This window comes from Aphelocoma coerulescens, chromosome 2, assembly GCF_041296385.1.
Source record: "Aphelocoma coerulescens isolate FSJ_1873_10779 chromosome 2, UR_Acoe_1.0, whole genome shotgun sequence".
NCBI lineage: Eukaryota > Metazoa > Chordata > Aves > Passeriformes > Corvidae > Aphelocoma > Aphelocoma coerulescens.
In genome coordinates, this window is record NC_091015.1 from 33808613 (window position 1) to 33833320 (window position 24708).

General features: G+C 42.0%; 1 long non-coding RNA gene across 1 annotated transcript; it reads right to left on the minus strand.

Annotated features, from left to right (window-relative positions):
- Positions 1 to 6006: 6006 nt before the first annotated feature.
- On the minus strand, positions 6007 to 22627 carry LOC138106421 (uncharacterized). The gene is made up of 3 exons (XR_011148984.1): positions 20686 to 22627; positions 19572 to 19697; positions 6007 to 8924 (listed from the first exon to the last, which is right to left on the minus strand). It is a non-coding gene; the product is annotated as an uncharacterized lncRNA (long non-coding RNA).
- Positions 22628 to 24708: the final 2081 nt, after the last annotated feature.

Genomic DNA, 24708 nt, shown 5'->3' on the forward strand with positions numbered 1-24708 from the left:
ACAGTAAAGACAAATTTTAAATGGTACCAGTTTGCATAAGGGTTGTAAAAAATAAGAGAGACTAAAGAATAAGCAGGTGTGAGTCTAGTAAGGGAGCTCAAAAGGTGGCTATCTCCACAGTTCTCTAGCACTGCACAGTGCAGTGTGCATATAACCCCTCAGCAGCAGCTAAACACAGCCCCAAAGAGCTCATGGTGGCATCTGGCCCAGAACAAATAGCAGCTGTACAAAATTTGTGTGTATTTTTTGTACAGTTCCTTTGACCTGAATATATATCTCAGAGAATTTCAGACAGAATCAAAAGCTGTTTTCATTGTCAAGGTAGGCATACCACACGTAGCCTGTGTACCTAATCCTGCATTCCTCCTGCATTCCAGGCACCCACAAAGTCAATGAGAATTTGAGATGCAGAGTGAATACAGGACCAGGTACAGCATTTGAATATTTTAAGGAATGTTCTTGGATTTTTACAGTTGATGTCATGTTTTCTAGCCCATCAATATGGATTAACAATGGTCCAGAGCAGCAGGAACTCATTTCCTATTCATATATGCTAATTGCATGGTGCCGGATAGCAGGGATTTCTTCTTAAACACAAAGTTTCTTTTTTTTCTTTTTTTTCTTTTTTTTTCTTTTTTTTCTTTTTTTCTTTCTTTTCTTTTTTTTTTTTTTTTTTTGAGCAAATGGGAAATAGAAAGACTGTGGCTATGAAATAAAGAAGTGAAGAGGATTTAATACAAACACTGACATATTCGTACTTAAGGGAAGCAAGACCTGAAGTTCTTTCATATGTACTTCCCATAGATAAAATCCATCCTTCCTTAATCTGAACCCCAGCTGACTTTGAGGTGAGTCTGTGTGGTGGGTTGACCCTGGCTGGACACCAGCTGCCCACCAAAGCCGCTCTATCACTCCCTTCTTCAGCAGGGCAGAGGAGAGAAAATATAACAAAAGGGTCGAGATAAGGGCAGGGAGAGATCACTCAGCACTTATGGTCATGGGCAAAAATTGATTTGGGGAAATAAGTTTAATTTATTACCAATCAAATCAGAGTAGGATATTGAGAAATAAAATCAAATCTTAACACACCTTCCTCCACCTGTCCCTTCTTCCCAGTCTTCACTTTACTCCCAAATTCTTTACCTTTTCCTCCCCAGCAGCACAGGGGAGATAAAGAATGGGGGTTGAGGTCAGTTCATCACACACTGTCTCTACCACTCCTTTCTCCTCACACTTCTCCCTTGCTCCAACATGGGAACCCTCCCATGGGAGAAAGTCCTCCATGACCTTCTTCAACATGATTCCTTCTCATGCATTTTAGTTCTTCATGTACTGCTCCAGCATGGGGTCCTTCCCACAGGGTGCAGTCCATCAGGAACAGACTGTTCCAGGGTGGGTCCCCCCAGGGTCACAGTTCCTGACAGCGCACCTACTTCAGCATGGGCTTCTCTCTCCTTGAGGCCACAGGTCATGCCAAGAGCCTGCACCAGCATGGGCTGCCCACAAGGTCACAGCCTCCTTTGGGCATCCACCTGCTCTGGCATGGGGTCCTCCACAGTCTGCAGGTGGATCTCTGCTCCGCCATGGATCTCTGTGGGCTGCAGGGGACAGCCTGTCTCATAATGGTCTGCACCATGGGCTGCAGGGAAATCTCAGCTCCAGTGCCTGGAGCAGCTCCTGCCTCTCCTTCTGCCCTGACCTGGGTGTCCGCAGGGCTGTTCCTCTCACATATTCTCACTCCTCTCTTTGGCTGGTGTTGTCCAGCTGCTTTCTCCCTTCTTAAATACATTATCCCTGAGGCATCACCACAGTGGTGTGTCTCTCTTGGAGCTGGCTGGCTTTGGCTCCATCAGACATAGGGGAAGCTTCTGGCAGCTTCTCACAGATGCCACCCCTGTCACCCCCTGCTACCAAAACCTTGCCACACAAACCCAATATGGTCTGTTAGTCTCATCATTTATTTTTCATTTTTGTTTCAATATGTTACTGCATTTTTTTAAATCTCTGTGGAGGTAACTTGGTAATAGTTTCCCAGCTACAATACCACTGTAGAGTCTGGCATCTTCAAACCATGCATGAGAAGTAAAAAACCAGCTTGCTGTATGAGAGAGAAGTGTATACAAAATGTGTCTTCTCTTTAAATCTTTGAGATTTACAACATATTTATTTTACAGAATACTTCATCAAAAGCTATCCTATCTTTGCAATGAAAGATTATGATAACGTTTGAGATGCTGGTCCTTTATTTCTGCCTATCTTAGCTTGCTGCTCATGTGCTAGGCAGGATTGATTTCTGCTTGCTATGGTACAAAATTTTTTGCTGATACGGTCTGTTACTGAGAAAATAGATGGGAGATGGGTTGTTTCTGTTGGCATAGGCTTTCAGCAATGATGTTTTAAAGGCTTTGGAAAAAAAACGGTCAAATGCTGGAAAAAGCTTTCTATAAAAGTGGTCGATGCCTCAAGCCTGTTAGCTAAAGAGGCATTTGGATAATGACCTTAATAACATGTTTTAAGGTTTGGTCAGCCCTGAAAGGGTCAGGTAGTTGAAAGAGATGATCATCATAGATCCCTTCTTACTGAAATAGTCTATCCTATTCTATTCTATTCTATTCTATTCTATTCTGGATTATAATGCCCTTTTATTTCCTGTTTTACATATCTCCATCCAACCAACCTTCAGACTCAACAACTGGAACTCCCGAGTTCTGTGGACAGATCAGTGTATAATTAAAGACTTTACATTTTCAGATAATGCAAACAATAAACCTGGTTTTCTCTCCTAGCTGCCAATGTCAGCTAGGAACATCTATCATCATTTTATAGGTCATCACATCATCATATGGATATAGAATCTGTTTTTCACAAGGTCTTTGATTAGATTACTAGTATTAGATTATGGGGGCTTTGCTGATGCTAAAAGCCTATTTACTTATAATTATGAAAATAGTGCCAGCTAGCTACTACCTCTCTTCACGTTTTCTCTGCAAGCTCTGAATTCAGGGCACATTCTAGTTATCTCCTCTTTCCTGTGTCATCTATAACTTCAGTGTCATTCACAGAAGACACTAGAAATTTGGCAGTGGCTCTGACCCGTGTGCATCCCCCATGTAAAATAGAGTTTACAGGGATGGCAATTGCATTCAGCTTCAGAATTCTCAATATATTTAAGGGCAGGCAGAAGGCTTTGTTTGAAAGGCCAGAGGATCTGGGAAGAAACATGGCCTCCTGCTTCCCCACAGCTCCAGCACGCTGCAGCTCACCCGAGCTGTGGCTGGGACATGCTGGCGCCTCTGCCACATCCTGCTCCTGTGCTGCAGGCAGCAGGGACAGCACAATGGCAGCAGGGACAGCACCAGGTTCCTTCTGCATACTCAGAATATCTGCCATGCTGGAAAAATCCCCAGCAGGAGACTGCCATGTATTTTCTGCTTGTGCAGTGTATGAAGTGATGTTGGCATAGGAGTCAAATCAGGGTAGAAGGTCTGTCAGAACCCATGATTTTTAAACTAGAAGAATAGGGGGACAAACACCTTTTTAATATACATTTTGACTTATAGACAAAGTGAAGGGGAGAAGACAGAGTTTAAAAGGAAAGAAATGTGTTTATCTCCTGCATGAAAAACATCTCTTAGTACAGCAACATGGAGAACAATATTACTTTTGTGCTGATAAATAATCAGAACAACAATTGTGAGGACAATTGGACTTTGAAGCAAGAATGTGATAAGAATGCCAAATCTACCACAACAGCTCAATAGCACCAGCACCCGGTTGCAGCTCTGTCTGTTTGCAAATGAGCATTTGTGTCTCTCTATCTGCATGTGCAGTGTTTATATCTAATCCTGACAATTTGTATTGCACATACCGCATTTCCCTAGATTTAAAGTAACTTCACTTGTAACTTCTGAGAGGTTATTAGGTGTGATTTTCAAAAAACATCAAACTTTTACCGTGAAGTTCACTTGACTGAGAACAATACTAGCTGGGGATCAGGCACATCAGAAAATCATATCCAGAAATAACAAAACATTTTTGAAGATGCAAAGTGTATTTTTTTATTGACATAATAGTGCCTATCAGTCTAATTTCTTCACAAACAGTTGTGAAGTAGATAAGTTTCATATAATGTCTAAGACATACATATTTATCATATTCAAGCTGCAGAATGGTAATCCAGAGAAAACCACGTGCTTTTTACTTCTCTAACTCCTTGTTTTTCTTTGCCTTTACTCTATTCAATCAGGTCTAATCTTATGGCAAATGACCTGCCCTGCTTCAAATATCTGCTACTTCCACTCCATCCTTAGCAATTATTTAACTTTTTTTTTGTATCACCAGACCCATCTATTGAAAGTCTTGTCCACAGCCGTGTTTTCCTCTGTCTCTCCATCTTTTCAGTCACTGTTGCTCTTTCAGGGTTTCATTCAGACCATGAAGTTTCCCACTCTCTCCACCCCAGCAGAATATGCAGTCCTCTTTCAGTAGACAAACTGAAAAAGTGTTCTTATCCTCCAGATCCATTCCAATTAATGCAGTGCTCCCTAAACATGGGATTGTTAAATGCTTGTGTTTCTGGAATGTAAATCTTCCAACTTTAAGTTATCTAAAGCCCACACAAATTTTTGGGATAAGTGCACAAATTGCATTGTTTATTTCAGTTGCAAACACTTCAAATCAAAACATTGATATACAAAATATTAGCATCGTTGCGGTTACATTACATTCAAAGGCACCTAAATCTTCCTGAAAGTCTGGGATTCTCAGAGACATACATCTTTTCCATTCCTTGCCCAGATCTCTGTGAGTATTTTAGAGATTGAAGGAAATAAAATACTTTCAAGGGTCTATTGTAAGAACACTTTGGCAGAGGATTTTTTTGTTTTTCTCATGGACTTTTGAAGCTGGTGTGTGGGAGTGTGTGTGTGTGTAAGATTATATTTAAGATTTAACTGGTCTTTAGCTACTAAAACTTTTTAGCTGCACACATTCCTTATCGTGGATCCCACAGTCTTGTCCAGTATAACTCTCTGGGTCAAGAGGTTCCTCTGGACCCAACCCTGAGCATTCCTCTGCTCCCCAATTTAAGGGACAGAGATTTTTCTCTCACTCATGGCAGGAGAACACTGTTGCTCTGCTCATGGCTCACCATAGATCTTTGTAAGGTTAGTGAAAGGTTTATGTTTCTGCTGCATGGGCTTGAAGGTCTTGCCCTCTGGCCTTAATGAAAAGCATAGCATTGCAAGAGACTTTTGTTTCTATGCTATCTGAAAGGAAACATTCTTTTACTACAATCTCTTGTGAATCCAAAGCTTGGAGGATATTTCACAGGAGGAGATGCCCAGAAACTGAAAATTAAATGTACTAAAGACAAACCTTCATCTTCTCTGACTCTCTGTACATCGTTTAAAGCCAGTGGCTTCAAATCATATTAACAGCTACTGAAGAATGATTGGGATGGGCTGGGATGACTCCTTATTGTGCCCTCTGGAGAAATTTTTTCTTGAGTCTTCAAAAGTGGGGGATACATCAAACCATTACTGAACAGAGTACCTTCCTCCTTAGACCAATGCAATCCCCATGAGAGAAGTGGTTTGTCTTCTCAGGTGGGATGGGAAGACAAGGAATGTGACTGATTCCTACAGTGGAGGCCAACGCACCTAAAGCACTTCAGCTCAGTGCTATTTCTACATCACCTTTTCATTCATTTCCCATAATCCGGCCACAAATGCCTCTCAGTGACCTCCTGAATTACAGCAAACGGTGACCTTTAGAAAGTAAAACAGCTTCATGAAGCAGACAAGAGTCTGGAATCTCCAACTTCAGAGGCTGAGCTGTGGCAAGGTGAAACTGCCAGCTCATGGTGGAGGCAATGGACATGACGTGTCCCTCTGCAGCTACTCATGCATGTAGGCTGTTGTACCAGTTTGGCCAAATTTAGAAATATATACTCTGAGAGAAGGCACAACCACCCCTCCCCCACCAGGTTCGGGACAAAAAAATAAATTTTCCTCGAAGGAAAGTGAAGAAGATAAAACTATTTATTTAACAAACACACGGGAAAGGAAAATGAGGTGAAATGGTAAAATCTTTCGCTGTGGAGGAAAAACCTGGGAAAGCGTTGGAGTCCTCCCTTTGGTCTCCTTGGAGCTGGGGCTTGGGCCAGGGCCAGGCCCTCTGTGCCTGATGAAAAGTCCTCCCGGTGTGCTCTGAGGTTGAAAGCAGTCCAGTAGCAAAGGGAGAAAATCCAGAATTCCAGAGAAGGAAAAGCAAAGTCCAACTCTCAGTTTCTCTCCGGAGAACCAGAAACTGAAACAACTGGCCAAAACTGACTGGAACACAGCAAGCCGGGTGCTTCCTCGCTCCCCTGCCACGGCTGGGGAAAAAAAACCTCCTATCTTTATGTGACCTTGAACAAGCTGCAAACTGCTTTGAGAAAGTTTTGCTCAGTTTTTTTCTTCTCCCTCTCAGGCTCAGTTTAGAGGCATAGAAAGGCACAAAAATTAATTACTGGGTATAGGCAGCGATATGGGATACACATCATAACGTCACCCCAAGACAGCTGTCTATCACTTTTCCTTGGAAACAAGTGCTCCACCTACCCATTTAAGAGAAAATTAGAAATTATTTTTGGAGACAGAGATGCTTGCTTGACTCTTCTTTCTGTTGAAGAAGGAGTTATCAATACCCTAGATGAGGAGAATAGCACCAGGAGAAGCTTACTGCTTCTGCTAGGTTAAGCTTTATTTCATTTACCTAACAACAAAAAAGACTTTCAGTGGAAATAGCTTTTCTTATTAAAACGTTTGATTTTCCCAAAAGGATATTTACATTCACAGGCCAGTCAGCCAGCCCAGAATATAATTTTTGCAAATTATTACACCTCTATTTTTAGATGCAAATCCTTTGTTGACCTCAGTGGGGTTTTACACGAAGGAAAGGACTCGTTCATGGGAGACTAATTGTAAGAAAGGAGCAATAAAGTGAAAATACCATGAATGCCATCCAAGTATAGACTTGAATAGTTGACAAAGTTTTCAGAACAGGTGTTTTAGAACATCGTGGCTAGATTTTCAGGTTATGGTTATCCATATCCGTTGTCTGCTGGAATTGCTTGTTCTTGGGACTTCTGGAAAGTAGGGCTTTCATACTTTGTTCTATACATCACACATTTAAGAATTGTTTTCTGGGGAAGCTGCATGTTTTCTAAAAAATGGGAAAAGCTCTAAAGCAATTTTAATTTTACTTAAATATCTGTCAAAAAAAAAAGCTGTGTTAAGTCTTTCTTCTCCAAATAACCAAGTTAAGGTTTGCAACCGAAGTTTGGCATCTGAAGTTTAATGTAGTCAAAGTGTACAAGAAAACTTGTACATAATTTAGTAGTCTAATGCATTTGTTTAAAAAGGAAGAGAAGGTTTAATTGAGCATACAACCGTGTCAACTTGTCATTCCTGACGATGGTAGTGTCTGCAGACTGGGGTTGCTAAATGTAGCTGTCTGAATAAATCCTGACTTTTCAGTGGAAAGGGACTGATCCAGCATTTTTCTGATACCTAAAGGTCCAATGGACAATGGAGGACATTTGGGATATGCAATGGGTTCAAGCCTGGAGAGGTGTGGGGGAAAATAATAAACTTTTATGCCTTTGGTGTCTTGATACTGGAAGTTATTGGCTTATAAGAATATAGGTAAGAGAAAAGACATCAGTCCAACTTGGTGTTTCAGCTTTGGCCCAGATGATGCAATTGGCTTTCTGCAGCTTGACTCCTGGTGGGCTCATAGTTAACCTGAGGGCAATGGTTTCCCCAGGGCTGCAGAAATCCAACCAAGCAGGATTGGTTGCAAGAATCAGAGCTTCAGTTGTTAAAAACTGAGGATCAGGAACACTCGTTAGACAAAGCATAGTATTTGGGTGAAGAAAGAGAGGGTACTTGATTTGGTGATGTTACAGCTGAATATCTAAACCGCTGTGTTGTACTTGTCAACATAATTGCAGTTGTTTGTCTGATGATCCTATTAAGTGTTACAATTTCTTTCTCCCAGTTTTTGTTCGTTTATTTGTTTTAGGTAATTTTGGAGTCTGTTTTTTAAGTAGTTGCATGTGAATTATAAAGGAAATGGGTAAGAGAAATCATTATCTAAGTTCTATTTTGAAGTGGCTTTTCAGACTGTAAACAGCTATGATGATAACCTTATACCTTACTCCTACCCATTTATGAGCACCAAGGGTTCATACTGGTAGTTACAAAGGGAAGAGAGGTATATGGTCTCAGGAAAGCAACACACATTTCTCAGAAAACTATGTAATAGACATTGTTGTCCATAGCACAATAGCTGTTCAATCTAAAAACCTGGCCCTGTGGTCTACCTGGAGTGAAAGACTAGCCAGACAAAATCAGTAGAGGAAAGGGGCATGAAGAGTCTTGGGGAGGTAAGGTTGTTTTCTGAGTTTGCTCACTATAAGTCAGTAGTAGAGGAGGAAGGAGAACAGAATATTTCAGCAGCAGTATCTCCTCGGCTGCCCTCCCTGTCTGTTTCTTTGTTGGAATATTTCTAGTTTGTTTAGGAACATGGTACCCCAGTGTCAAGCCCAAACTAAGCATCTGGGGTACCCAGGAGATGACCTAATCTCCAGCTCTGTGGCAGCAGCACGCACTCACCAGACGTCCTGAGCTCCAGCATCCCTGGAGACAGAAGTAGACTTGGAGTATAGAGGAGTAGACTTGGTGGGTATAGAGGCATGGACCTGTTCCTGATCCCTGCCTCCAGGAAGCCTAGAGTTGCACTCCTGGTGGTGCAAAGGGAGCAGGAGAAAGACCTCGGGCTGCACCGTGCAAGATCCTCCTAGAGAGAACTGGGAAGGAGCATCCTTCTGCTGCCGTGGAGACCCAAGGGGCTCAGCATCTGACAATGTCCAGAAGGACCTGTTTTCCAAACAGAAAATAATTAGATTTGTGTGTCAGACTAAACACTTGAATGCAATATTGCAAATACAAAGGATATTACACATCATCAGCAAAAATCAGTTAACTTGCAAATCCCATCTAGACCGGGAGTTTTTGTCTCTGTTAAGGTATTTGTGTATTTTTAAATACAATCACAAAATAGCACACTAGTAGTTTTACTGTCAAATAAATACCTTTTAAGTATAAGGATTTCTTTCTCCCCACCATCACCACTTCATTTATCTTTTGCTTAAATCCTTCCTCTCCAGAAATAACACAAATCAAGCCTCTGGGGCCTGTTTATATAATGGGGATTTATGTCATTTCAAGACAAATGGCATTTGCTAAGTTTCAGGGAAGCACCTGTCTTAATTGTATTTCCTGCCCATGTGCTGCTTTTGTTTGCAATAAAAGAATTCATCTCAGGTGAGTTAACCTTGCTTTTAGAGAGGGCACCTGCAGTTATCTTAGTGTTTATTGTAAATGAAAACATGTTGAGCCTTTAAAGCAGTGAAATAAAGAGGTGCTGACAAGAGGGTATGCCAATAGGATTAGAAGCTTTTCTCACCACTTGTATTATCAGGATGGAGAATTGAGTCACGTTAAATTACAGGGAGAAGAAATATTCCCAGAAGTTCCACAGATCGGAGATTGACTTGCTCCTTTAGTAAACCTAGGGATAGGAGGGGCATCCTGTGCTTGGTGAGATTAGGGGGGGAAAAAAAGCCAAAGAAGAGAAAAAAGACACCTCCCTTTTAGCCTTAGGCATCTATAATTGACCAAGATTTTTCTGGTTGTGATTTGATCCATCCAAACCCTGTTAGAGGCACTTGCCCCCAACTGAGACCAAGGCTGAGGTGAATAAGAATTAGGTGACTCCCTCATATGTACTATACATGTATTCACATCTATTAGGATAAATGACATGTCATTCAATTTAAGCACAGGCAACTGGAGATTGTCATATTTTGAAAATGACAACTGTTATTTATTTATTGAGAATATTTATACAGGTTCTTTCTGGGTACAGAGAATGCATTTTTCAGCAGCTCCTGCGACACCAGTGAATCAGGCGATTAAACAAAGACCAGAAAGGCAATTCCACAAACAGAGAAACAAAGCCAGTGGGCTACTGACCAACAGGTCTGGGCCACCAGAGTCAAAATCTGGCAAGATCATTAGTCATTTTCTGCGGTCATTTTTAAAAGTGCTCATCATGATGCTGTGATCCCTGCTAGATTAATAAGGTGCTGAAGAAAACACTGTTTGATGGCAGCAGGAAATGGGATTTATCCCAACTTTTTAAGAATAGGAAAATTAAGAAAGAAACAGACAGATGCTGGTTGGCTGGATTCAAGGGCAGGAGGAGAGGGGAAAGAGAGGCTTGCCTTCCCCTGTCCTCATCCCCCTGTATCTTTCTCCCTCCAGCAAGGCTGGCATGGTGCATCCCAAGTCACATGCTATATACTGGAGTATTTGTCCTTCTTATGCCTGTTTGGATCAGGGCTTTCTGTGTCTACTATCAGGCTGTGAGTTGCTTGTTTAAAAAAAATTTTTTAGTGCTGTTCAAATAAGCATTGATTGAAATTATTTCCATCAACATCCTATCTTTTTATTAAGTACAGACTTGTTTATTAAATAGGTAGGTAGGTAAGTAAATAAAAAAGAAGAATCCACATGATTATAAAAAGACAACATATACAAAGTGATTATGAGTTTCCTACTCTTCTACCTATAAAAAAAAAGACTACCTTTTATATCCAGATGTCCAATCTTCAGGTAGAACCCAGCTCTAAATAATCATTGCAGCTTGATGGAACTCCCTCCAAAAGGGACACAAACAGCTCCATTTAGTACTGCTTTTCTTGTTTCTGGATATCTCTATTGTATTCATTTTCTGACACATTTAACTTTCTTCAGAAAATCTAATGAGTAAAAAGATGATATTTCTGAATCCTTGTCCTCTCCACTGTATATTATTTGGAAAACTTTCATTTCTTTCCATAATTCTGGATTCTTTGCTGTTCATTTTAAACGGCAAGCTAGAGCTCACCACAACATAGAGACACAGCTACTATGCAGTTTTATGTCTGATGGTTCAGTTACACAGTGATATGATTTCTTCCACATTAAAAATTCAGTTTCAGCACAACCTTTGTCTTGTTTGGTCTTTTTCTCACTATACACTTCAGAGAAAGGCAGTGCAGTGGTATGAATCACCAAGTGCACTCCAATGGCAGCCAAGGCCTAGGAGCTGCTTGGAGGGGAAATAGAGCTTTTACCTGGTAGCATAAAACACTTCTCTACACTGAAAAGGTGCCATCAAGCACAGAGGCCAATGTCTTTGGTTGTTGGCTGAAGTTTGCAACCCAAATAAATACCCTATACTTCATAGAATCATAGAAAAATTTGGTTTGGAAGAGACATTGAAGATCATCTAACTCCAACCTCCCCTGCCATGGGCAGGAATGCCACCCACTAGATCAGGTTGCTCAAAGCCTCATCCAACCTGTCCTTGAACACTTCCATGCTTCTGCAACTCAAAATCAAAGTTGCAGCCCCTCTAGAAACTAGTTATGAGCCGGAATAAATGTAACCAGAAGCCCCTCTCGAGACACTGCCCAGCTTTGAAACACTGTTCTGTCTTAATGCTTCACATTACTGATTTTCCTGAGGACATACTTTATAGCGTCTGGCAACCTAAACAGATAAGAAGAGCAAACTGAAGAGAGGGGACTGAATGAACATTAGCAGATCTGGTCTGTTTTCCCATGTGCTCTTCCAGTCAAGGACTTGTGAGAAGGATCAAAGGAAGGATGAGAAAACAAGACATTGGTTGACTGAATTATATTTGTATACAGGAGAAAACCTTAGATACTGACAAGGCAAATCTGCTCAACCTTGCCAGGCACGGGAAGAGGCTCATGAAGAGGTTTGGCCATGCAGCTGACCATGTTTTGAGGAGGACAGGGCTGTGGGCCGGTGCAGTGTCTCCCATATCAGGTCCCACAACGTGTACTCCATGTGACGTGATACAAAACATGTCTGTCCTGTCACCCACACACCAGAATGCACAAGCAACCTGCTCTGCCAGCTACAAACAGGATTTGCAAAATTTTTTTCATTCTTTTTTTTTCTAAGTCATCTTGTAATGATGTAATGCAAATGTAATTGAGATCCAAAGAGTTTCAATCCACCCAAAGTGAGGTGTTTCTGAAGCCATGGGCAGGTATTTTTATCCATATGAGAAAAATAATGCGTGGCATTAATTAAATTATCAAAGTTACATTTTATTTCATAAAACCAAAGGATTTTTTCAGAGGGAAAGCCCCTTCATGTTTGGCTTTCCTGAATTTTACCCTCCCAGTATTATGGCCATAGAGGTGCTGAAAGTTTCCCTTGAATTTATTTGAAATTTACAGACTTTCCTTTGCCTAACACTGTTTGTCAGGGAATTCTTTAAACACCAAAAGAATCTCATTAGTCACCTCTGCAAAAGGGGCTGTGGGAAGCTGATATAGAGATACAAGTCCCTTTTTTCCTCTTCTTGTCCCTCAGACAAAATCCTATGACCCCCAGAGATGACCTTCACTCATGCTCTGCCTTTGCATGATAATCCGTGAGCAGCAAGAGCAGAGAGATCATGGGGAGGACTTTTCTCTCCCATCCATTTCCCATGGACCCTGGCAGCGCACAAGCCATCGACATGAGGAGTTACAGGGTACATCTGAATTGCATTCATTGCTTAGACCCACAGGTGACGTGCCTTCCTCAAAACAAACCATGAGGTACCAAGTTGCAGCAGCGGACTGCCCTGGTAAACGCAGTCCTTGATGGATGTAGGAAGAGAGCAAACTCAGGCACAGATGAAGCAAAAACGGGAGAAGAGTGGAATAAGACCCATTGTCTGTGCCCCTTTGGTATGTCAGAGACATTCAGGGAAACCATGCAGGGAAACTGCAGCAGAAGACAGGTTTTCTTGCTGTTCCCAAGGTTTTAACAAGGATACTGCAATTTGTTAACAGTGAGTATGAAAATGTTAGAAATGAACCAATAAATGCTACCGCAGAGATGCTTCTAAATAGCCTACTTAATTGTGGAGATGGTAGAAGTTATGCTGACAGTTAAAGAGAGAGTTCAATTACTCACAATGTTTACTGAAGATCACTAGCCTTAAATTACAAATAATCAGCTCGCTCGGAAATATCAATTGCAACAACAAAGGTGTTTCAGCTGATGCAGGAGGCTCATCCAGTGTGTATAAGTAAGCCACTTACCTATGCAAATTGAACTGCAGCTCCCTGCCCCATCTTTCATGTTTTGCCCATTTATGACACCTGATCATTGCTTTTTTGGGGATGTGCTCTCTGCTGGCAGAGAACATTTCACCAGGTGATGGAAAAGTGCATACATAATTTATAGGTACCAAAATGATTGGCAGTGTCTGTCTCAGATCCCATGCTTCAGGAAAAGTTACATTTGTGGAAACTCTTGCAAGATTGGGTGTTTAAATCTTCTGTACAACTCTTGGACAATAATTGATTAAATTACCTTTAATAAAGATGGAAGGCTTCAGGAGGAAGTTCAAATTTAGCATCCTTTCAGGAAGTACTTTTCCTACCAGGAGGTTTTGAGGAATATGCATTTCTTAGTGTCTTGGTAACACTCCTCTTTATTCTGTTAGGAGCAATACTCAAACAAAAATACACTTTTTAATATTATTGCTTCCTCAGTAATTCACAGCATCTGCTCTCCGGGTCCCCAATAAACCCACGGAATCCCTACAAATCAGTCATCCCCTTAGCACTGGCATAGTTGTCTGAGTATTAAACTGCGCCCTTCCTACTTGTGGCTCCATGATGTGATTACCTTGTATCACCCAATTTTGATAATATCATGTGTCAATGATGTTTTGGCATAACATGTCAAAGATATTTGATTATCAGAGAAGATAGACAAACTTTTTTCTTTAATACACATCATCCATGTAAATAAAAGGTGGAACAATCAGGAAAAACTGATATAGAAATATATGTACTAAAGCATTCTTTAACAGAAGGTTATTTGTATGAGGTTCAGAGCTTCTTCTAGTGAGTCTTGCTGTGGTCTTTCTGTAGATTCTGTAGTAAAATCTATAACACAATTAAAGAGTTTATCAGAAGCATCCTAGCTGCAAGTCCTTCAAAGCACAGCTGATCTTAAAAACTCCCATTTGGCACAAAGCAACCACCTGTCAATATTTCAATTACCACCCTCCCTGCCTGATCACACTTCAGTTGTTTTCCAATAATTATTATAATCATGCACCACAAGGGCAACTAGTTGTTTCAGGGTTTTAGGTGAGAAGCAAAGAACTGAAAAAAAACCCCAACAAAACCCAAAACCAGCCCAGTCATTTGTACAGATCTTTCCTCAGGGCAGCTCCTTATTTGAACAGCTGCTGCTGAAACACAAATCAGCCTCAGAGCTAAGCCAAGCCTGGATGGTGTTATGCATCCTGATTTCTGGGGGTAGGGGGTGTTGTTGTTGTTGGTCCTAATTTGAGTCCTGCACATGACCAGCCACTTTCCCTACTGGAAATAATTTCTCTAAATTAAAGGTTGCTGCAGTGTTTCAAGCCTGTCAAAGATCTCTAGCTGGACAGGCTTCCTCAGAAAAAAAAAAAAGAGTCGGTGTCTCAAATCTTAGCCTCAAGAGACAGGTTTCACTTGATGAAAGAACTGAAAAATCTTTTCCCAGTCAGGGTAATTTTTCTCTGTTAGTTTTCATGGGAAGAAAATATTTCAGCTTTGTTTTTATTTTACAGGAATAAATGGCTTGGATCTATTGTTATTTATGTGGCTTTATTCCCAAAGGAAAACAGAACCAGTCAAAGTTGTGGCCCACTTTGTTAACACTATAAAACTTCTGAAATGTTCAAGATGTGATGGAATCTAGTACAAGGTAACCTAGAAATGCTGAGTATTTCTGACCCGGTCTCTTACTATTTATCACTGATTTCATGCCAATCTTAGTTCATTTGAATGACTGGAATTTCACTAAGTCTATTTCTTTGGGCTGCTGTGAGTTTTGAAGTGATGTTATAAATACTACATGGAACAAAATTCTGAAACTATGTTGAAATCTACGAGGACTTCAGTGGAGCTGGGAATTCACATCTGAGGATAAAAATCCTGTGGGGCAATGTGTTGAATATTATTTTGCCACTCAACCCTGGCAATAGTAATCATTTTTTCTGCGTGGGGAAGCCAGTGAGATTGCAATGCTAGTAATAAAAAATATCACTTTACAGCAGAGAAGCAAAATTGTACACACTGGAGTATGAGGAAGGCAGGCATAGTGACTCTTAGACCCTACAGTGTTTGCACCAAATCTAGCAGCTGGAGAAAGGGAGATGGGCACCGTCATGGACAGCGTGGGGAAGATTTCAGCCAAGAGCCCAAAAGCAAACAAGTGCTTTGCTGTGCAGGGAACAGCACACTCAGTCATGCAAAGCCTCTGTAAAAAACAGTAGAGAGAGCCCCAACTACAAAGCTGGGCAGAACTCTTCTTCCTCCCAACTCAGAAGAGAAGGGGACCCTGCCAGCCAAGAGACAGCTGGGGAGCCAGGCTGTCAAAACTCTTCTCTGAACATAGAATGGAAAAACAAGGTCAGTTTTCAATAAGAGACAAAAAGAGGGCCCACAAGAAAAGGAGGTAATAGAAGAATATACGTATGAGAGAAATTACAGTGGGAAAGTCTCTTGTCTCTGATAATAACCCAGAAAAAGAAAACTTTGAATTTTTTAATAAAGGGAAGTACTGAACTAGAAAACACAGAAGTGCTTGTTCTAGGCAGTGTGCAGTCAGTCTGCAGAGCTCCCTGCCATCACTAGGTCCCTGGGATATTATAATACCTAAAGTTGTATGGATATAAAACACATCCAGAATAACCAAAAGAGAGGAGGGTAAGAATAAAGAGAGAACAGATCTCTTGGAGGAGAAATTAGGTCAACAGTTAATTAGCAGAGCAGAGGAGGAGTCTTAATGCAATGGAGAATTTCCCAGAAGCTTGTGGAAAGCACTCCCTGAGAGGAGCAACTTTCCTGCCTGGGAAGAGCTGTCAGTCTGCTCAGGCTGGAGGATGCTCAGGGACCATGTACAGGGGCACCAGCAGCACGCCTCTTGCTACTAACCTCTCACCCAGTTCATGAATCCCACCATCTTCCTCCTGGCTGTCAGGAGCATTTCCACACTGAAATACATGTGATGTTTCCATCCTCTCTTCCTACCTCTAATCTCTGCTGTCCCAGTGAAAAGAGCACCCTCACTATTGGTGAGGTTTAGAATAAGTTTAGTGCTTTGGCTGGAGTTGCCTCCTATGACACCCTTTTCCCCTTGCAACATATACTTTGCCCTGAGACACAGTAGTAGAACTTTTCAACTGGTCCTTATCACCCTTACCCAGAGCTCGGCCTATTTCTTGAACTTGAATATTGGCAATATAAATGCCTTTCTCCACTTTTTCTCTTCCAGCCCTTGTATCACAACCTCCTGCTACAGAAGCCCATAAAGTGATTGAGTTTTGTTGATTGACTCCTGCCCTTCATGAGTTACAGGTATCTAAAATCTGTTGCTCTCTCCTTGATATTTGGGAGATCAGTTGTGAGGCCCAATGGTTAGATGTGTGTATTGCCCATCCAGGTCACAGGAGAAATGGTTGTCCCAGTTTTCTGAGAGCTCTGAGCCCAAACCAATGAATCCACTGCCCACAAGCAGTACTTTTTGTAAACTTTTAGTCTGTATAGAGGACAGCTGGGAACAGACCACCACTGCCAGTATTTTTAAAACACACCATGACTTGAAGCAGCCCTGTGCATGTCAGCTGTGGGTGCATGACTGTCTCCCAGATTTTACCAAATGCTCTTCCTTGTGCCTTTTATGAGATTAGGCATAAAACATGAGCAGTAGTGGCAGGATATTTTTGAAAGAAAGTCGCCATAAATACCTATCTAGAAACATATGTAATTGTTGAGGTCAGGAGCTTCATGGTGGCAAACCTTGCAGAGCTGACTACAGGAAAAACACTTTCAATCTAGGTCCTGTTGGCAGTGCACATGTTTATAGCACAAAGTCTATAAACTTTTTGTTTGCTCAATTTATGTGTGGGTTTGTTTTTTTTTTAAATTCATATATTTGAAAAAATACAATTACATAAATATTGTATTTATATTAGTTGACATATGAAATTCACGCTTCCTTACCTAAATTGTGTAATTTTGTGAAGTGCTGCATTTAGCAGAAGTTGTGTAGGGTTATATCATTAATTGGTGAAGTTAAAGTGCATCTCATGGTAAATAGGTTCCAACCCTTGTTGATTTGCAGCCTACAAATAGGCCATCAAGACTATTTACCATAATCCATTTGTCATTTATCATAACAGCTCATAATTCATTCCTATTGCTGCCACTTTCCTCCTCTGTCATGTTGCACTTCTTCACCTGACCTCTGCTCACTTACTTGTTGCCTACTCTGAGCCATTTTAAAGTTTTCCTCTGCTTTTCTTCTGCTCATTTGAGCTCCTGCTAAGCGACACTGCTCTGTTGAGCTGTCCTTAGATTGTTCCTTCCATGATCACTCCAAATTGGCTTGTACTTTGTGCTAGTTATGGTTTAAAATTAGGCAGCTACTCAAGTGCTTTGCTGAACTTGGGCATCCTTCATGTAATTTGGTTTCATCTTTTCCCTGCATCCCAGGCTCCCCTCACTGCTCTGCAGTGATTTGTACTGTTCTCCTCTGATATAGGCTCTGCCAGCAATGTTAAATTTGTGGTTATGTTTCCTGTTGAACTGGTGGGAAAAGGTCATTAACTTGTTGTCTGTGGTCTATTCCTGGCTGCCAATGAACTGTTCCCCACAAACCAAGGGTCAAGAGCAGCCCTAATATAGAGCTGATAAGTCCCTGCTCCAGCAGCTGCAATCTCTGCACTTGTACCACACCATCAAGTACAAATGTACACCTAGCAGCAGGATAATGACACAGAGCCACCACTGCAGTTTTCATCAAGATGAGGTTTCAAGGACTGAAACTAATAGCTATTGCAAAAGCTATCAAAATTATATTAAAAGACACAGTATTGCTCTTTCTACTTAGGTCTTCCATCCAAGGATCCCAGTGCACATTACAAATACCAAGCTGGGCATTTTCCACTAGTGCTGCTTCACTCTCCAAGGTTTGCACCTTTAATGCCACCCATCTCTTCTGCAGCTTTGATTTCTTTTCTCATCTTTTCCTCTACTCAATTTCTTCCGGAGCTTACATACACTTTCTCTATTCCTGAACCATTTGCAATAAAAATCCAGATATCTGTCCCTATCTCTTGGCTTCTTCTCATCTTCCCTGCCCACCACAGACCCTCCACTGCTGTCCATTAACCTCAGCAGTGCTCTGAGCACCACCACTGCTGTTTGCAGATGCAGAGGGAGCATCACTATTTCCATGTCCTGCCTTGTCAAACAATGGAGCCCCTTCCCCTGCTGCAAGTGCTGGCAGTCCCTGCTGCCCTGGCCAAGGAGATCCTGTCCTGCTGGGGGTCAGCAGGGGCTAAATGTCTACACCTATGGGTAAATGACTTTGCCCACTATTAAGGACAAGCAAATTTTCTTCTATAGTGGAGGCACCGAGATGCTCCGTAAGTGGTTCCTATAGCAACTGTATCCAGGCAAAAACTCCTGCAAGAGCTCCCCTTCCCCCTTCCCTCTCCCCACCTCTCCTTTCTCCTTGCAGTGGTTTTTCATGGCAGGGGGTGAGTGAAAGGGATGATAACCAGGATGATTTAACTGCCTCAGTTGCCCACACGGAACACACGCTAAGCGCTGTTGCTGGGAGCGTGTGCCCACGGGATCACTTGGGCAGCTCACTGGCCAGTGGGGTGTCAGTGGCCATGAACGATTGATAAGTATGGACTGAGGAAACACCCTCATTTTGTGGAAGGAGGATATCTGATAATTCTTAAGGCATTGCAAAAGTGTTTATCTGACACCTTCATTTTATTGTACTTATCATCCAGATCCTGCTCTGTGCCCAGCAGCCCTGACATAAAAATTGCCACCTCCTTCCACAGCAAAATTATAATGGAGTGCTAAGCTAGGGAATTAAAAATGTCTCCTGAGTGCAAGAAAGGAAATCCTACAGAATAAGTTGCTACAGCATCCAAAAGGGGAAAATACAGGCATCACCTCCCTGCTGTGAAGGAAGGACAAGGCTGTGCCTGTGTGGAGAGCTTCGCCCAGGACTTCCATTCAGCCCTAACAATGGGGGAATGGCCACACACTGAGGTCCCTTTTCGGGTCTGCTGTGCCCATCCTACCATGTGTGGGTGGAAAGGAGTTATCCTAAGTTCAACCAGCAAAGCTGACTGGGTAAGTGCAGATCAGCATCCTCAGCCCTTTATCCAAGCAAGCTGGCTCTGCCAAAGAGACACTTGAGATGTGCCCAAGCCCTTCCTTTGGAAACAGAGTTGTAGGACAACATTCAGCAATGTGATGTAGTAACAAACAGCTCTTGGAATGCAGGCACCAGCAACAGAAGAATGGATTTCCCAGCCATGTTCAACAGCTGGAGGAAATCTTGTAGGTGATAACATACCTTAGGCAGTACTGAGTTCAGTTTGGACAAAATTAGAAGCAAGAAGGAGATAACGCCTGTGTTATCACACATCTGCTTTGCTGGTGTCTCTGCACAGGTTATTGGACCTCAAGCTTTTGTCTCCAGCTGTAAGGACGAAAAATATACCCTTCATTCAAACAAAAAGTTATAGTTCTGAAGCAGCAAGAGCAGTTAGGCGCTGTAAATAGAACAAATTGTTTTCACAGTCACAACAAATATATAAAAATTGGCAACACTGAATTTGGTTACATATCTGATCACTTTCTGATAGAGACAGTGAAAAACATCCTATTGGTATCAGAGTTTCAACAAGTCCAGAAATTACTATTTCTGCTAGCAATCATACCAGCTATGCGGTAGTTGCAATATAGGAGCAAAAAATCTCAAGAAGCTCAAACCACCAATTTCAGTGTCATGTCCCATATTCAGATCTGAAGCTTATCAAGGTTTAGATCTCTGTTGTCCTTAGCCCATGCTGCTCACAGGAGCTATTTGATGTTGGCAAATTACTGACATGATCTCTGAGAAATTGCTGAAAATCTGAGCAGCCCCACAGCCGTTGCTGAGTGTTAGGTTTCCCTTTCCTTGCCCCACCAGCCTCTGTGAGGATAAAAACACGGCTATATCCTGTATCCTGCAAGGCTTCATCCTGACCCAGCAGGTGCAGAGACCCGAGTTTATCACTCCTCACTGCCAGCCTGCACCTGCTCACAGAGGCACATGGGGTGCCCAAAGTGCAGCTGTGCCCAAGGTGCTGGGAAAAAGGTGCCCGCAGATATCCAGCGAAATGGTGGTTAACCCTGGAAGGGCTCTGTCCCTTCTGCAGTGCTGCTCTGTGGGATAACCCTTACAGCCAGAGGAGGGTCTTCCAAAACTCTGTGCCAGTGTGCCCAAACCATACACAGTCAGACTATGGATTATCTTACTGTTCCAGGATGAAGAAGGAGAGACTCTGTGTCAACACATTCATTACTTACCTCTCATGGGGAGAGTGATAGAGTTTTTCTGGTTTTGTACTCACGGTTCTTTCTTAGGTCCCAGTAAAGAACCACCTCTAATTTTTGCAACTTTAAGTAGACCATACTATACTGACCTGATGTAGTCTATGAGATCACAGGATAATTTAGGGTGAGAGAGATCTCGGCAGATCTTCATCCAGCCTCCAGTTCACAGCAGGGTCAGCTCAAGATCAGATGAGGTTGCTCAGAGCTTTATTCAGCCAGATTTTTAACCTCTCCTGGGACGGAGACTGCACAGAAACCCTGGGAAACCTGCTCCTCCTTGTCAAGGACTGAGAAGAATCAATACATTGACATTTTAGAGATTCTGAATGTTTCACAATCTGTAGTGCAGTAGGTCTAGTGAGAGAAACTGTCTTGTGGAAGGAGAAGGCCAAGAAGACACCAAGGAAAGGATACCTAAAAGTAGCTCAAAATCAAGTAGGTCTTTTCTCTTTGAATCTGAAAAAAAGACCAGATAACCTTCATTTGGACTCCCACATCTAAAGCCTGGTGTCCTAAATTCATAGTTTGCCATTGCATTGCTGAAATGAAGAGTCCCCTTGCTCCTGCTTGTAAGAGAAAATAAGGAGTGATTTTTTCTATTGACTTAAAAAATTGCAAGATGAAAATTCTTGATCAGAATCTGTAGAATATATAAGGGAATTACTGAATGATCTTTAAAACTAGCTGAAAATAACTCAAAGTCTCTGCTGATCTGAACTGTGCTGTCAGGTCTCCCCAGGGACTGCCACCCTTGGGGTAATTGTGGTACATCACGCTTTGCTTGACACATCATGAAACAAGAGGAGCAGCACAGCCTCCAGAGACTGAGAAGCAGAAGCCCCAGACAAGCAAAAGGCACTTTCTTTTTAAGGAATCTAAAAATAAAAGCCAGAAAAGTTTTTTTGAAAATACCTGAAGAGCTGTGGCCTGGTATCTCCAGTCTTTCTTCTGTCACATGTACCTCTCTGCTCTGCTTCATTGTACCCACTGACAATGTGGCTGCTGCCTGCCTCATTGCCTCAAACTAATTTTTAATGCAAAAGGTGTTGCAGCAATGGAGACACTGTGATGAACCTGCTGTTGTCACCAAATGAGGGACAGCTCTCCAGGTAAGCTTGGTTTTACATGCCATATTTAGAAGACTCATACTATGTCTGAGTAGTAGAGTTGGCAGAGCCATGCTGTGGCTTCAGAGTCCTGACTCCAGTTACAATCCAAGTAAAACCAAGAAGCAATCTCCTGGTGCAGCAAGAAAAATAGGACAGCACTAAATGGATGGTCTGGGAATCTCACTTTGTTACGACATTGAATATGTCAGACGTGCTGTCCTTCACATGAGCCAAAAGCCCCATGACTGGTGTGCCCCAAAAAGGAGCCAGCTCAATGTTGTCCTTTGTGTCACCAGAGTCTGCCCTGTGACTCTTGCCAAGACTGGGGCCTTGAGAAGGCAAAGCAAAAGAGAAGCATCCTTTTTAGCTGGCTTGGTTAGAGCATGGTGCTAATGACACAGAGGCCACAGTTTCAATCCCTGTTTGGGCCATTCACTTAAGAGCTGGTCTTGATGATCTCTGTGGGTCCCTTTCAACTCAGAATATTCTGTGATCTGTAACCTTTTTGTGCAGGTTTATGGCTAAGATGGGAAATAGAGGCAGCAATCATATGCCCTTAGGAAGAAATGCCCTTCTAGCAATGATGTATCTATCTAGACCCCCATGGCTGCATGTACGAATTGTCAGGGTGGGAAGGTTACAAGCTTTCTGCATAGTAAAATATGCCAGCACCATTTTCTGTTTATGTGGGACAAGCAAGGAGGACTGGTGAGAGGGGTGAAGGGGGCTCTCGGGAAATAGAAAACAGCAGGAGAGATGGATTTTCTTTGCTACGCTATGCAAATAAAGCAAGCAAACATGACGCTGAAACTGAGCTGATAAATCTGATTCTGATTTCTCAAGGCTCCTCTTTCTGACCTGACAATATATATGTGCATTACAGTGGAGACAAATTACTTTCTACAAATGAAAATCTTGCCAATTCACTTCTATAGTTTACCTGACTTCTTACCACCAACATGATAGTTTGACAATTGAATAATGCTCAGACATGTGCAAATAAATGCAAATAAAACATGTCAAAACTCCCAAAATTGAGGCATCAGAATTTTTTTTCACATGCAGCAGCCAAGCTGGTGCCACTGGGTTCATTCCACACAGCAGTGGTCAGTAACAAATATTGCATTGCAAGGAGAAGGAATAACCTGAGTCTTGGCAAACTATGTGCCTGTAAGAAGAGCAACATTTGGATTCAGCCATGCTGGAAGCTTGCCACAGCTCAGGGAAAATGTGTGTGAAATGACTGGAATCAAAAAAGAGCCTTTAATGAACCTCGGCTTTTCAACACATGTTATTGGCTTTGGAGCTGAGTAACTTTATCAACTCTGAAGAATATACATAATCATTTTGACACAGAGGGAACAGAGAGTGAGAAATTACCATACGTGCAGCCAAATATTTGTTATTTCTGAGCAGTTGGCTGTGAACTTTTCCTAAGATGCTGGAAACTGATCTGGGAGATGTTTTCTGCATGGTGCAGACCCTGTGTTGGTGTTTGCTCAGTACAGTGGGAACAAAAGCCCATTTGACTTTCCAGCCACAGTGCTGGAGATTCCTGCACCACCACAAGAAATCCTCACATTCACAAAGAGTGCATCATCATTGTTTCTCACTGAGCTGTTGCATTTCCTGGCACTTACTCAGTACTGGTAGATCAGTAATGTTTTTTTAATATCAAGGTGTCTTTTATCATCATTGAAATATTCCTTATTCGGTTCAGGACTGTTCCTTAGTCCTTCCACCTAATCTGTCTCCTCTGGGTTGATGGTTTTTATTCTGCTGCGCACCTGACGCTGCAGCCACGAGCCATCACTCCTGATTCATGAGACAACACTGAGCAGGTGACTCAAAATTCGTCTTAGATTTCCCATCCGACTGGGGAAATCTGCTGCTGCCCCAACTGCAGGTGTCAGTTTTCCATCAGGCCTGGCTCTCAGCCGGCATCACAGCCACTGCCTCTGGGGACCAATGGCTCGAATGCTTAGGGATGCTGGCAGTCACACCCTGGAGTCGTGCTGCAGCTCCTTGGGGGAGGGGTCGGCTCAGCAGCACGGGAGCTGCTGGGACATGCAGATGGTGACATACATGTCTCAGTGGAAGATGTGCTGTTTTGCTGCCAAATATTCTGTCTGTGACCACACCAGCTGAGAGCTCAAAGTGATTCACGTTGCCTCTGACCAGACTTCACTCTAAAGGTGTTTGTGTGATTTTGGTTGTTTTGGGAAATACCACAGAGACTTACCCTCAGAAGTAGCTGTCATGTATTTCAGGTCATATTAGAAAGAAGTGAAGAACTAAAATAAAAGACATCTAAAGTTTAACCTTAGTTTTTGATTCTTGTGTGGCAGGCTTTTAATTTCCACTTGCCTTTTCTCTCCTTAGTTTACTCTGGCATCAGCAGCAGAAATGCCAAACATCACAAGACAAATTGTTCTCCTGGTAGTTCAAGCCCAGAGGGCAGGACAAAATGCTGAAAATATGGCAAGGAAGTCTGCACTATGTCATATCCACAAATCAAGCATGCCCTGTTCAAAAGACTGCTTTCCTTCTGCCATAAAAAGTTTTTTATTTTTTGGCATCAGTTGTCTCAACTGGTTCCAACACATCAAGTCTACAGAAATAAACACACAATTCTTACCAGCTCCAAGGTACTTTGCTTCACATACAAATCAATTGCACATTAGCAAAAATTTGGTGTGGAACCTTTAATTATTTTGAGGGAAGTTTTGTTTGATTTTAACGATTTAAAGGGCATAGGAATAATTCAGATGTTTTTAGGAATCATGGGTATTTAGGAATATTACCTAATGCAAAGTAGCTCCAAAGGCTTCTGAATTCTCAACCATTATGAGAAAACATGGCTCTTTCTCAGAAAAGTTTGTAATCACAATTAACAAAAACCAATGATAAAGCATCAATGTTCTTGGAAGAATGTAGTATAAATCAAAATGCTGTATATGCTCTGCAGTTACCCGTGTTCGTGGGCTAGGTTTCTGCAAACTG